General features: G+C 38.6%; 1 long non-coding RNA gene across 1 annotated transcript; it reads right to left on the reverse strand.

The window, feature by feature from the left end:
- Positions 1-1,791: 1,791 nt before the first annotated feature.
- On the reverse strand, positions 1,792-8,144 carry LOC132536438 (uncharacterized). Its single transcript, XR_009548015.1, has 3 exons — positions 8,025-8,144; positions 7,088-7,124; positions 1,792-2,317 (listed from the first exon to the last, which is right to left on the reverse strand). It is a non-coding gene; the product is annotated as an uncharacterized LOC132536438 (long non-coding RNA).
- Positions 8,145-12,946: the final 4,802 nt, after the last annotated feature.

Consider the following 12,946-nt stretch of genomic DNA (forward strand, 5'->3'; position numbering starts at 1 on the left):
AAAAAGTTAGTAGGTCTAGTTTAAGTATATTCCAAGGGTCCCATGACTTTACTAATTTTTGCCTGAGCCCAATGCAGGTGGGCCAAAGGTATTATATAAGGAGATGTCAGGGTTGGAAATAGGACTAGAAAGCTGGCTCAGGGAAGAGAGTAGCTCTCCCAAATCTGGGGAAAGTATGTAAATACTGTTAACTGTAAACCCCATCCGTTTGATCTGGGGCCTATATTCACTGCTGGAGTCTGTGTAACCTCTGCATCCCTATAGGTCTGAGCTAGCATTCTGTAGTCATATCTAAAATGTTCTAGGCTGCACCCATTTCCAGACTAGATACTATGTATATCTGTCTGCAACAAACATCAAGTCAGAAAATGAGGGATTGGAAACAAGATTCACATACTCTTGTGTCTTTGGCTTTACCAGGTATAGACCTGATTACTATCTTTGGTGTTGACACATAAATAAAAAGACAGAGGTGACAGCTCACCTGGAAGTGTTCCCACCTTGCTTTGCCCACCACAGGCCCTAGCCCCAACCATACATCACCATCACAGGTGTATCAGTGGAGTGTTAATAGCTAACAGAGCTGTGATGTCTCTGTCTCTCACTCTCTGATGATGATGTATCTTTAGGAGGTGGGAGAGAGGGAACACAGAATCTTGATGGTGGGTGTATACCTTGTAATATAATTTTGTAACCCACTATTAGTCATAAAAATGAAAAATGCATGCATGCATAAGGAGCAGCTACAAAATAAGAAATATGTGTGAAGATACAGACAGAAGACAAGGTCAGACATAAGTGGGGTAAAATACAAAACAGAAATACGAGACATTCTACATCTTAGAACTATTAAGCAGACAACCAGAAAGAAGATGGTTGAGAAAGAACCACTCAGTGAATAAACTATAAAATGTTCTTATCCTTTTAAACATTAGCTTCATAGCTGTTTATCTAGAGTGAGTAGGCTCAATGGGTAAAGGCCACACAGTGCTCTCACTAGTTAAAGAGAAGTGGATTTCTCACTCTTTCTTGTTTATTTATTGTTGGCACGGTGTCTTGTATGTCTGATTTTACTTCTCTGGGCTGATTTTTCTCAGAGAGTGAGAAACAGGGAGAGATATCACAGTCCTTTTTAGCTATTAACATTCACAAAGTCATTTTTTCTCTTCCTCTTTTTTTTCTGGCAGGGGGCAAATTCATGTGTAGTAGATTCCACATGTGAGTGAAGCCATCTGATAGTTGTCTTTTTTTTTATAGAAAATACTTGATTAAGTACTTTATGGTACCTTTTTAAATATTTATTTATTTATTCCCTTTTGTTGCCCTGTTGTTTTATTGTTCTAGCTATTATTGTTATTGTTGGATAGGAGAGTAATGGAGAGAGGAGGGGAAGACAGAGAAGGGGAGAGAAAGAGAGACACCTGAAGACCTGCTTCACCTCTTGTGAAGCGACTCCCCTGCAGGTGGGGAGCCAGGGGCTCAAACCAGGATCCTTAAGTAAGCCAGTCCTTGCGCTTTGTGCCACATGCACTTAACCAGCTGTGCTGCCACCTGAATCCTGGTAGTTGTCTTTTGTCTCTTATTTTGCTAAGCATAATCATCTCTAGTTCCAACCACTTTGTCCCAAAGGATACAATATAGCCTCTTTTGATTGAAGAATAGTATATAACTTCTTTAGCCAGTCATCTGTAAATAGGCATTTCCCTGCTTCCATACTCTAGCTATAGTTAATAGTGCAGCCATGAACATAGGTGTGTATATTCCTTTGAATTAGTAATTGTATGTCACTTGGTTAAATGTTTAAGAATGGCATAGCTGGGTCATAAGGTAATTCCATTTTTATTTGCTTAAAGACTCTCCACACATTCTCCCAAAGAGGCTCATGCATGCATTTTTTTTATTTCACCAGCCCTGTATTTTATTTTCAGAGTTTGATTAGCGGTTCAGTTTTTTAAATTTTTTTTATTTATAAAAAGGAAACATTGACTAAACCATAGGATAAGAGGGATACAACTCCACACAATTTCCACCACCACATCTCCATATCCCATCCCCTCCCCTGATAGCTTTCCTATTCTTTAACCCTCTGGGAATATGGACCCAAGGTCATTGTATGATGCAGAAGGTGAAAGGTCTGGCTTCTGTTATAGCTTCCTGCTAAACATGGGCATTGACAGAGCAACCCATACTTCCAGCCTGCATCTCTCTTTCCCTAGTGGGGCGGGGTTCTGGGGAATCGGAGCTCCAGGACATGTTGGTGGGGTTGTTTGTCCAGGGAAGTCTGGTTGGCATCATGGTAGCATCTGGAACCTGGTGGCTGAAAAAGAGTTAACATATAAAGCCAAACAAGTTGTTAACTAATCATAAACCTAAAGGCTAAAGTAGTGCAGATAAAGAGTTGGGGGGTCTCTGTTTTGTAGATAGCTAGTAGGCATATTTTAGTTATATTCCAAAGGGCCTGTGGCTATACTAGGGACACCTGACAAAGCTCTGGTGGGTTCACAATAATCTTTTGTCTAGGATATGCATACACTCTTCAATATTGCATTTAGCTGTTCTATGAAACAATTCTGATGTGAAAAATTCATGTTTAAAGGCCGCGTTCAATAATCAATATCCCAGCTGAGTTTGCTTCCTTAAAAGGAAAAGAATATGGATCGGATGAACAGAAATGATAGCAATTATCTGTCAAAAATTGGGAAGTATAAATGGTGAGAAATCATTCCTCTAGCAAAGAAAATCAATGGGTAGGACAATACCTCCAAAATATCTAATTTGTCTACTCTAATTGGACTACCATAAATCCACAAATGATTTATTATAACAGCCTATATTTCATCTTTATCACCCACATTAGACAATTTGATTAAATGCCCTGTGTTTTCATTGATAGTTTAAAACTTCCCCAAAATGAACTCATTTCATTACAGTATTTCACCACAGCGTTTTCTTTTCTAAGATTTTCAATATGAAGCTTTACCTGAAAAATAGATGTTGGTTTTGAAAATACAATGAAAGTTCCATAAAAGGAAATTGTATTAGTATAAAATGCTTTAGGGGGTGCAAACTGCTCTCTCATGATCTCTAGGAATCATTCAAGTACTGTATAACATATGCAGTCACTTTTTACTATTTGATACACATAATAAAGAGTATATTATTATGTGTATCAAATAGTAAACTTAGTTTACTTAGTTTACTTAGCCAACTTAGTGTCATATGATGCTTTTACTCACTATTCCTAGAAAATTCAAACAAGGTTATAAAATGAGCAGACTATTTATTAGACTATTTATTATTGTGTAGGCTTTATTATTAGATACATGCTATCTGTTACTGTAGTCATTATCAATCATAATTATTATAAGGCATAATTATGCAATAATCAAGTCAAATTTTAAAATATATACAAGTAACAAAAAAGAAAGGGAGAGATGCAAAATATAAAATAGCTTTCTGATTTCAGATTTACATTGTTGATGTTATTTATTTACTTATGTAACACTGAAAATAAATGCATGACATCATGCAATGGGTATAGTATTGAAGAGTGATCTTTCTGGCTGACTTTTTTCATTCTTTTTATTTTAGAGGGTGAAACAGAATAGAAAGAGAGAGGTAGAGAAGAGTAATATTGCTATACCACTTCACAATCTCTAGCTCTCCCTTGTAGTGGCAGGGTTGAAACACAGGTACTTGCACTTGGTAATGTGTGTGTTATAGCTATGGGACCTATCTCAGATCAGTAAGAATGATCTTATTAGGGGGCTGGGTGGCAGCGCAGGGGGTTAAGCCCACCAAGTACCAGCATAAGGATCCTGGTCAGAGCCCCGGTTCCCCACCTACAGGGGTGTCGCTTCACCATAGGTGAAGCAAGTCTGCAGGCATCTTTCTCTCCCCCTCTCTGTCTTCCCCTCCCCTCTCCATTTTTTTCTGTCCTATCCAACAACAATAACAATAACAACCACAACAAGGGCAACAAAATGGGGAAAATGACCTCCAGGAGCAGTTGATTTTTTTAAAAAAAGAAGAATGATCTTATTAAATAGGAATATTAGTCCAGTCTTCTGCAAAGAATTAAATATTTCACATTTTGAATATAATGTAAATACTTTTGAGCCTTGATATTCAGGAATCTGGTAAAGGATTTTATATTGGTTTTTAGGTTGCTAGTATAACATCTATCCTGTTGTTATTTGTCATGATTCACCTGTATAGTGTCCAGGAAACTTGATGCAAAAAAAATAGGACTTTGGGCTCAGATTCTACATGAATATGCATTTTAAGGAGATAAGAACTTTGGGAAGAGAAAGGGAGTCACATCTGAACTATATTTTCACTGTGATTCCTCAGATTGCACAATGCTAATAATTCCACACTCTGAGGAAGAAGTATCCACAATAATCTTCATCTTATTATTCACTCCTCCCACAGGATATGAACTGTAGTTGACTCCTATTACCAGCGAGTTCCTCAGAAGTGATGTTCATTGTACAGTCTCTCTTGTTTATGTCCTTCTGGAACTTGCTCCCATGGTTTTCACTCACTGGGTGGACAAAACACCTTTCTCTAATGGGCTCAGCCAGGTCTCAGCCTTCTCTTCCCTTCTCTGATTGACCCCCCAATGCAAGAGCCATTTCTCTCTATTGTATGAATTTATTTTCAAAAAAAGAAGGAGGTCTCATTTAGACCTTAGGTTCCCCACCACACTCTATAGCAGGTTAGGGAATGTCAAGCCATAGAGCCAAAATAATTTGGTCTGGCCTGCCAGGTCAACCACAGGTGGGACATACAACATTAATTGCTAGACTTTAAGCTGATAATTTTGTATGACCCCCAAATGGTGTTGTAAATATCCAAATGTCTTTGACACAAAAAAATAAATTCCCTATCCCAGCTCTCTAGGATAGTTTTCCTGCATTGTCGAGCACACAACCCAGACTCAAAGCCAATCTATTATTATTATTATTATTATTATTATTATTATTATTATCTCTATGCATTGCTTAGAGACAGGCAGAAATGGGAGAGAGAGAGAGAGAGAGAGAAACAGAGAGACAACTGCAGCACTGCTTCACCACTCACAAAGCTTTCCTCCTGCAGGAGGGGATTGGGAGCTTGAACTTGGGTCCTTGTCGCATTGCAATGTGTGTGCTCCACCAGGTACACCACCACCTAACCAAATTCAAACCCAATCTCCACCACATTTGTGGAAGCTTCAGTGCTATCGCATCTTTCCCTCATTCCTTCTGTCTCTCTATCTCTCCCTATTTGAAAAAGACAGCTCACAGTGGTGAAGCCCTGGAAATAACCAAACAAAACAAATAATACAATAATTTACATCATTTCAGTCTTTGAGTCAGTTTTTCAATTTGTTATAACCAAGAAGGTAGGGTAAAAAGGTGAGTAGTCCACATTCATTAACTAATCGATTATATGATTCTCTATTTTGTGAATGCTTTTTTTTTTTTTTTTAAAGCAGAGCACTGCTCAGCTCTGGCTTATGGTAGTATGGAGGACTGAACCTGGGACTTTGGAGCCTCAGGTATGAGAGTCTCTTTGCGTAACCATTATGCTATCTGCCCCTGCCCTGTGAATGTTTTTGGTTTTTTTTAATAAATTCTGGGATCTTTTAGTGGACTTAATTTTTCATGAACAAAAGAAAAATTTTCCTTTTTTTTTTTTTACTCCAATATTGTTGGGGCTTGGTGCCTGCACCATGAATCCACTGCTCCTGGTGGCCATTTTTTTAAATTGTAAAGAGACAAGTTGAGAGAGGAGGAGAGAAAGACAGACACCTGCAGCTATGCTTCACTGTTGGTGAAGCGACCCCCCCCCCCCCACAGGTGAAGAGCTGGGAGCTCAAACTGGGATCCTTGTGCTTAGTACTATGTGTGCTGAACCCAGTGCCCTACCGCCTGGACCCAAGAAAAGAATTTGAAAGGAAAGCCCAAACCCCCAATTTAGTCACCTATAATTTGCAATATGTCACTTAAAATCTGTATTCTTTGTTCATATGTAAAAATAAATAATAATAGCAAATGTCTTGTCAAAAAGAATTACAGCAAAGCTTAAACTGAGTAAAATCCTTATATAAAATTCAAAAGACCATGTAATCATTTTTATTTACTTTTATTGAACATAAATAAGGGCTTAGAATAAAAGCCAAAATCTTCTCCCCAGATGTTCACAATTAAATCAACCATTGAGAAATTAGAATGCTATTCAATCAACTTATCTAGAAAATGGCACGCTTCTAGCAAAAGTTATATCCTCATCGAAGTTTTAGGAACATCTGTAAATATTTTAACTCATTTCTGCATAAACTACCAAATATGTGCCTACACTGGCAATTAGAGGCACATGTAGTTTACCAGTTAGGAACACAGAACCTAGGATTAGAGACATTGCTCACTGGGGAGATCTCATGCATGGTCATATGTGTGCCCAGGTTCAAGGCCTGGCACCTTTTATGAGTGAGCTCTGCAGAAACAATGTTGACTGTCCACAGTCAGCACCCAGGGTTGCTGTGATGTCTTTTCCTCTATTTTAATGAAAATGTCAACCAAGGAGTTATGAAATTGCACATATGCAAGACCACAGGGAGAAGGGTAGGAACAGGGATAGGTATATAGGATGTGGGGTATGGGATATGGGGTAGGAGGCAAGAGGGATGATGAGAAAGAGAGAGATGGAGAAAGCAAGTGAACAAAGACTATCTGTAGATCCAGGGTTTAAATCCATTGTTATTTGTCTGATATGATTAATTTTCTTAATCCTCTCTTGGTCACTTTAATCTCACAAAGTTGTTTGATGGATTGAAAATGTACTAATAATTTAATGCAGCATGTTACACATATATTCAGCTCATGCTATTAATAACTTACTTTCTATATTGTTTTTTGTTAATTCTGCTTTTCATATTTTCCTAAATGTTATCCAGAAGCTTAAGATGTCAATATCTCTATACTTTTCCATTCTTTCTTGAAGATTTCTGCTAAATCTAATATCATATCACAATAAAAATATATCTTTTAATAATGGCTAAAATTTTTTTAAAGGAAATAAAACCAGCCATTCAACTTACCCTGTATTCTTATTCTGTATGTTGCCAGGTAGCTTTCCTGAAACATTTCATTAGGTTGTCATTTTGAAACGTACATAGCTAAATTCAGTAGATATTTTTTGGCAGCTAGCAAGTCAATCCTTAAATATTACTGTGAACAGCCAAACCAAGTCTATATTTCAGTCTACTTATGTCTTTATTTTAATCACATACAGCAGATTTATGATCTCTTTGATGCCAAATAAGTGCTTTGGAAGTCCTACGAGACGATCCAAGCATCTGTCTGCTCCAAAAGTAATCACATTATCACACTAATGAACAATAAAGGACTTCTGCCAACTTAAAAGTACTATATGGCAAAGAGACAGACAGACCCTATTACAGTCCTAAGGAGAACACTGTTTTATTACAACTCATTGCAGATATATCTAATTCAATGTGCAAAATTTTCCCAATATAGTTCTACCCAATAAATTAATGTATAATACTGCAATGGAGCCAAAGTCTCCAGCACTATTTTACAACTTCCAAATTTATTCTTAGAAAGCTAGCACTAGCTTTAATGGTACTTTTATCATGATTTCCAATATGCAATTATGGATGAGTTTATTAACCTTTTCAAATCATGTTTAATGATTAAAGACTACACCTTTGTGTTCAACTCAAGTAATCTTATTGAAGCTAAAAATATAGGTCTAAGTTACTACATTATTGAAGCTAAAAATATAGGTCTAAGTTACTACATTTACTAATGATCAACAAGATTGTGGTATAAAAGAGGTACAATTCCCTCTATCAGAGTTTCATATCCCCTCCCCTCCATTGGAAGGGTCCCTAATCATTATCCTTCTGGGAGTATGAACCAAAGATTTTTATGGAGTGCAGAAGGTGGGAAGGTGTGGCTTCTGTAATGGCTTCTCCTCTGAATATGGGTGTTGACAGGCCGATCCATACTCACAGCCTGTTTCCATCTTTCCCAGCCTGGGTAGGGCTCTGGTGAGGTGGGGTGCTAGGGCACATTTGGTGAGGTCATCTGCCCAGGGAAGTAGGTTGGCATCATGGTAGCATCTGTAACTTGGTGGCTGCAAAGCATTAAGACATAAAGCAGAATAAATTGTTTAATAAGCAGGAACCTAAAGGTAATAATGTAACAGATGAGATTTGGGGTCTTCATGTTGGAAGAAGCTAGGAAGTTTATATTGGGTAACTGGCTTCCATGAATCAAAAGAGAGAGCTCATAACCTGTACACCTTATTGACAGCTCATAACCTGTACACCCTAAGTTACTATATATTTATTTTGAAAACAAAATCATACAAATGTTAGGCTATAATCTGACTGTACCTATGTTAGTATGCTAGGGCTGTCATAAGACTTGATCACAGATTAGATGGCTTCAACAATAGACATGCATTATCTTAAGGTTTTGGAGACTGAAAGTCCAAGGTCAAGTTATTGGCAGGTTAGCTGCTTCCTGAGGCCTCTCTCCTTAGCTTTCAGGTGGCCAACTTCTTGATGTGTTTTCACCTGGTCATTCATTGCAAATGTGTTTGGCAGGTGTCTCTCTCTCTTCTTCAAAGGACATTAAAGAATGGTAACAACAAATGTTGGAGAGCATGTAGAGAAAAAGGGGACACTTCCATAGTACTGGTACATCCAACTACATAGGTCTAACCTTTGTGGAAATCTGTCTGGAGATTTTTCAGAACACTAGAAATAGACCTACCCTATGAATCAGCAATTTCTTTCCTGGGGATTTACCCAAAAGAAATGAAAGCTCCTATCAGAAGACATCTACGTATACTTGTGCTCGTAGCAGCAGAATTTGTAATAACCAGAACCTGTAATAACCAGGCCAGATGTCCAATGACAGACGAGTAGCTAAAAAAAATAGGAGCTATATGAATATTACTCAACTGTTAAAAACGATGAGTCCGTCACATTTGAGTCATCTTGGATGCAACTACGGGACATCATGTTACATGAAATAAGCCAAAAAGAGAAGGGCAAATACCAGGTCTCACTTATACATGAGACTTGATAAATAGGGACAGGAAAGAAGAACACAAAATGAAATCTGGACTGCATCAAAGCAAAGGACATGAGGAAGAAAGTGGGAGGGAGCGGTGGGAGAGAAAGTGAAATTGTGCTCATATATCCATGATTGTGCTGTAAAGCATTAATAAAAAAAAATAAAATAAAATAATGGGCATTAATCTATTGAACTGAGGACCCACCAACATTATGGTGTCTTTATTGATAAGTACTGTTTTTTTAAAAAAATCTTTTTAAAAATTAATGTTTGCTTATTTACTTCTTGGATAGAGACATAGAGAAATTGACCAGGGAATGAGGAAAGATTGAGGAAGAGAGACAGAGAGAGACCTGCAGCATTGTTTAACTGCTTATAAAGCTTCCTCTGCCCCCTACAGGTGAGAACCAGACTGACCTCTGGCGTTTGCACATGGTAACATATGCAGCTCAACCTGGTGAGTCAACACCCAAACCTGACTGTTATTTTTTTAAGTTTCTATTAACAAATAAAGAAACATTGAGGATTAGAGCATAAATATATGCAATTGAGGATATACAGTTCATCTCATAAGATTTCCTCTTTTACTAAGTAAAATGTCCACAGATTTATTAGTGATAATTCATTTTATTTGCTCCCAAATTCTAATCCTCAAAACATCTATGTTGATTTGTTCCAGTCTCCTGGAAACAGAGTTGGCAGTCAGCTGAGGTAAAGAACAAACACCTCATCGCAGACCCCTGCAAGCGTCAACCCGGCTTTGACCTAGCACATTATGATTGGGCCCTCCTCAATCGCTATCGAACAGGCCATGGCTGGTGCGCCGCTATGTTCCATCGCTGGGGAGCCAGAGACGACCTGAACTGCCCCTGCGGCTACAGACAGACTATGACCCACATAGTCAACGACTGCCACCTCTCCAGATTCAAAGGAGGTCTCAAAACTTTACATCAGGCTCAACCTGACGCTGTTGACTGGCTACTGAAGAAGGGCAAACGCTAGAAGAAGAACCACCAATGATGAGATGAAAAATCACAAACTCAGAATGTGTGAGGAATAGAAAAACAGTGAGATAAAGATACCAAACCAGGGGACCCAGTGGTGGTACACCCAAGCATACACACCCTCTACACAGGGATCCAGGTTTAAGCCTTTGGTCCCACCTGCAGAGGAAAATTTCACAAATGTTTCAGTATCTCTTTCTCCCTTTCTCCCTCCCAGACCCCTCTCATTTCTTTCTACCCTAACAAAATAAAAGAAAGAAAAGTAAAATAAACAAAATGTTTGTTAATAATACCAAACCAAAAAAAAAGAGAGAGAGAAAGGAAATTTCTAGATAGTCAGGAAATATTTTATCTGACTATATGAGTTATGAAATTAAACAATAAGAATAAAACTGATTTTTTCATCTTTAATTGAAGGTTTCAAGATATCAAAATACAAGTATATAGAGTTATGGATATATATGTATATATATATCAGGAAAATATTGACTACTAATAATGCTCCACCTTAATTTAACGAACACTAAAAGGAAATTATTTAATCCGCATATATAACATCCCCCCAAAAACACACATTTATGTACAAAACTCTTTCCATGGGCTGGGCGGTGATGCACCGGGTTAAGTGCACATAGTATGAAGCATAAGGACCTGCATAGGGATCCTAGTTCGAGTCCCCGGGTTCCCACCTGCAGGGGGGTTGCTTCACAAGTGGTGAAGCAGGTCTGCTGGTATCTCTCTCTCTCCCTTTCTATCTCCCCCCCCCCATTTCTGTTTGACCTATCCAAAAAAAAAATTCGAAAAATGGCCACAGGAGCAGTGGAATTATAGTACAAACACTAAGCCTTAGAGATAACCCTGAAGGCAAAAAAGAAAAAAGCTTTCCAAGCATATGTGCAGGATTTCTTAATATTAATACTGTTCGTTGTCATTTGAATCTATGACTGAATTTATAGAAATGTTTGCTTTTGTAATTTTTTTTGGCAGGTCACATTCAAATTACCTGATAAAAGATAGATAGAGATAGAGGAGAACAGACAACTATTTGGGGCACAAAGATATGATAAAGCATTTTGGACTAAGATAGCCAATGAAAATATTTGGAAATTATAAGTTATTGAAGAATGGGTTGGAGGATTTATAATAATTTTATAAATGAGACTGCAATGGCATGATAAAAGCATCCATTTAATTTATAAGGAGGCTAGTTATAAGACTAGAGCAAATGAGGGCCATATGGTGGCACACCTGGTTGAGCACACATGTTGCAATGTGCAAGGACTCTGGTTCAAGCCCCTAGTTCCCACCAGCATGGAGAAAACTTTGCAAGTGGTGAAGCAGGGCTGCAGGTGTCTCTCTGTCTCTTACCCTCTTCCCTCTTGATTTCTAACTGTCTCTATCCAATAATTAAATATTCTTTAATATTTATATTTTAAAAATACTAGAGAGAAATTGAAAGTAGGGCACCAAAGTAAAAACCCTGTGGTGAGGGGGAGGGTGGACATGCGAGTTCCTGGGCCTGCAGGGGGATGGGGGTGGGTGGGTGGGATGGGTCACAATATTTTGGTGGTGGGAATGGTGCTTATGTACACTCCTATTGAATTGTAGTCATATAAATCACTATTTAATTAGTATGAGAGGGGAAAAATTGATGGTATGTCTAACAAAGGGACTTCTCAAAGTTAACCCAATTACCAAATAATGTGATGTTAACAATAACTATCCACTGTCTTCTTGAACCCTAAGACAGCAAGAACCTCACATTTCCACTATAGAGCCTAAACTTTCCCCAGTCCTGGAACCCTAGGATAGGGCCCACTTTCCCACATGCTTCTGTCAATTCTTATCAAATAATATTGCATCCGTCGATCACAACCTAATCAACACAAGTGCCACCTCAACATGCTTCAGCTCAGACTGTGTCCAGAGACTTCACATGTGTAATGACAACCCTTCAGCTTCATTACACGGGTGAGACCTTTCCTTTCATAGTATTCTCTAATTCCATCCCAGGTGGTTCACTTCCTAACAAAGTCCCAAAACCTAGATATATACCAGGTTCCATGAGATAGAGCATATGTTCACAGGTATCCATAAACTAGGGCAAAATATATACCTGAAAAAAGTAGTACACTAGAGTTTGCAGTGAGTACCCCCCCCAACACTTGGTCTCCACTATTCCAACCTTTGGGTCCATGATTCTTCAACAACTTGTTTGGCTTTGTATGTTAACTCTCTTTTCAGCCCCCAGGTTCCAGATGCCATCAGGATGCTGGACAGGCTTCCCTGGACTGAAGACCCCACCAATGTGTCCTGGAGCTCCACTTCCCCAGAGACCCACCCTACTAGGGAAAGAGAGAGGCAGACTGGGAGTTTGGACCGACCAGTCAACGTCCATGTTCAGTGTGGAAGCAATTACAGAAGCCAGGCCTTCCACCTTCTGCAACCCACAATGACCCTGGATCCATGCTCCCAGAGGGATAGAGAATGGGAAAGCTATCAGGGGAGGGGATGGGATACGGAGATCTGGTGTTGGGAATTGTGTGGAGTTGTACCCCCTCTTGTCCTATGGTTTTGTTAATGTCTCCTTTTTAAAATAAATAGATAAATAAATAAAAGAAGTTGATATATGTGCTATATAGGATGAACAAATAGAGCATATGTTCACACGTATCCATAAACTAGTGCAAAATATATCCCTGAAAGCAGAAGTACACTAGAGTGTACAGTGAGTACCCCGCCCCCAACACTTCCTCTCCACTATTCCAACCTTTGGGTCAATGATTGTTCAACAATTTGTTTGGCTTTGTATGTTAACTCTCTTTTCAGCCACCAGGTTCCATA

The sequence above is a fragment of the Erinaceus europaeus genome, unplaced genomic scaffold, assembly GCF_950295315.1.
Source record: "Erinaceus europaeus unplaced genomic scaffold, mEriEur2.1 scaffold_491, whole genome shotgun sequence".
NCBI classification, from domain to species: domain Eukaryota; kingdom Metazoa; phylum Chordata; class Mammalia; order Eulipotyphla; family Erinaceidae; genus Erinaceus; species Erinaceus europaeus.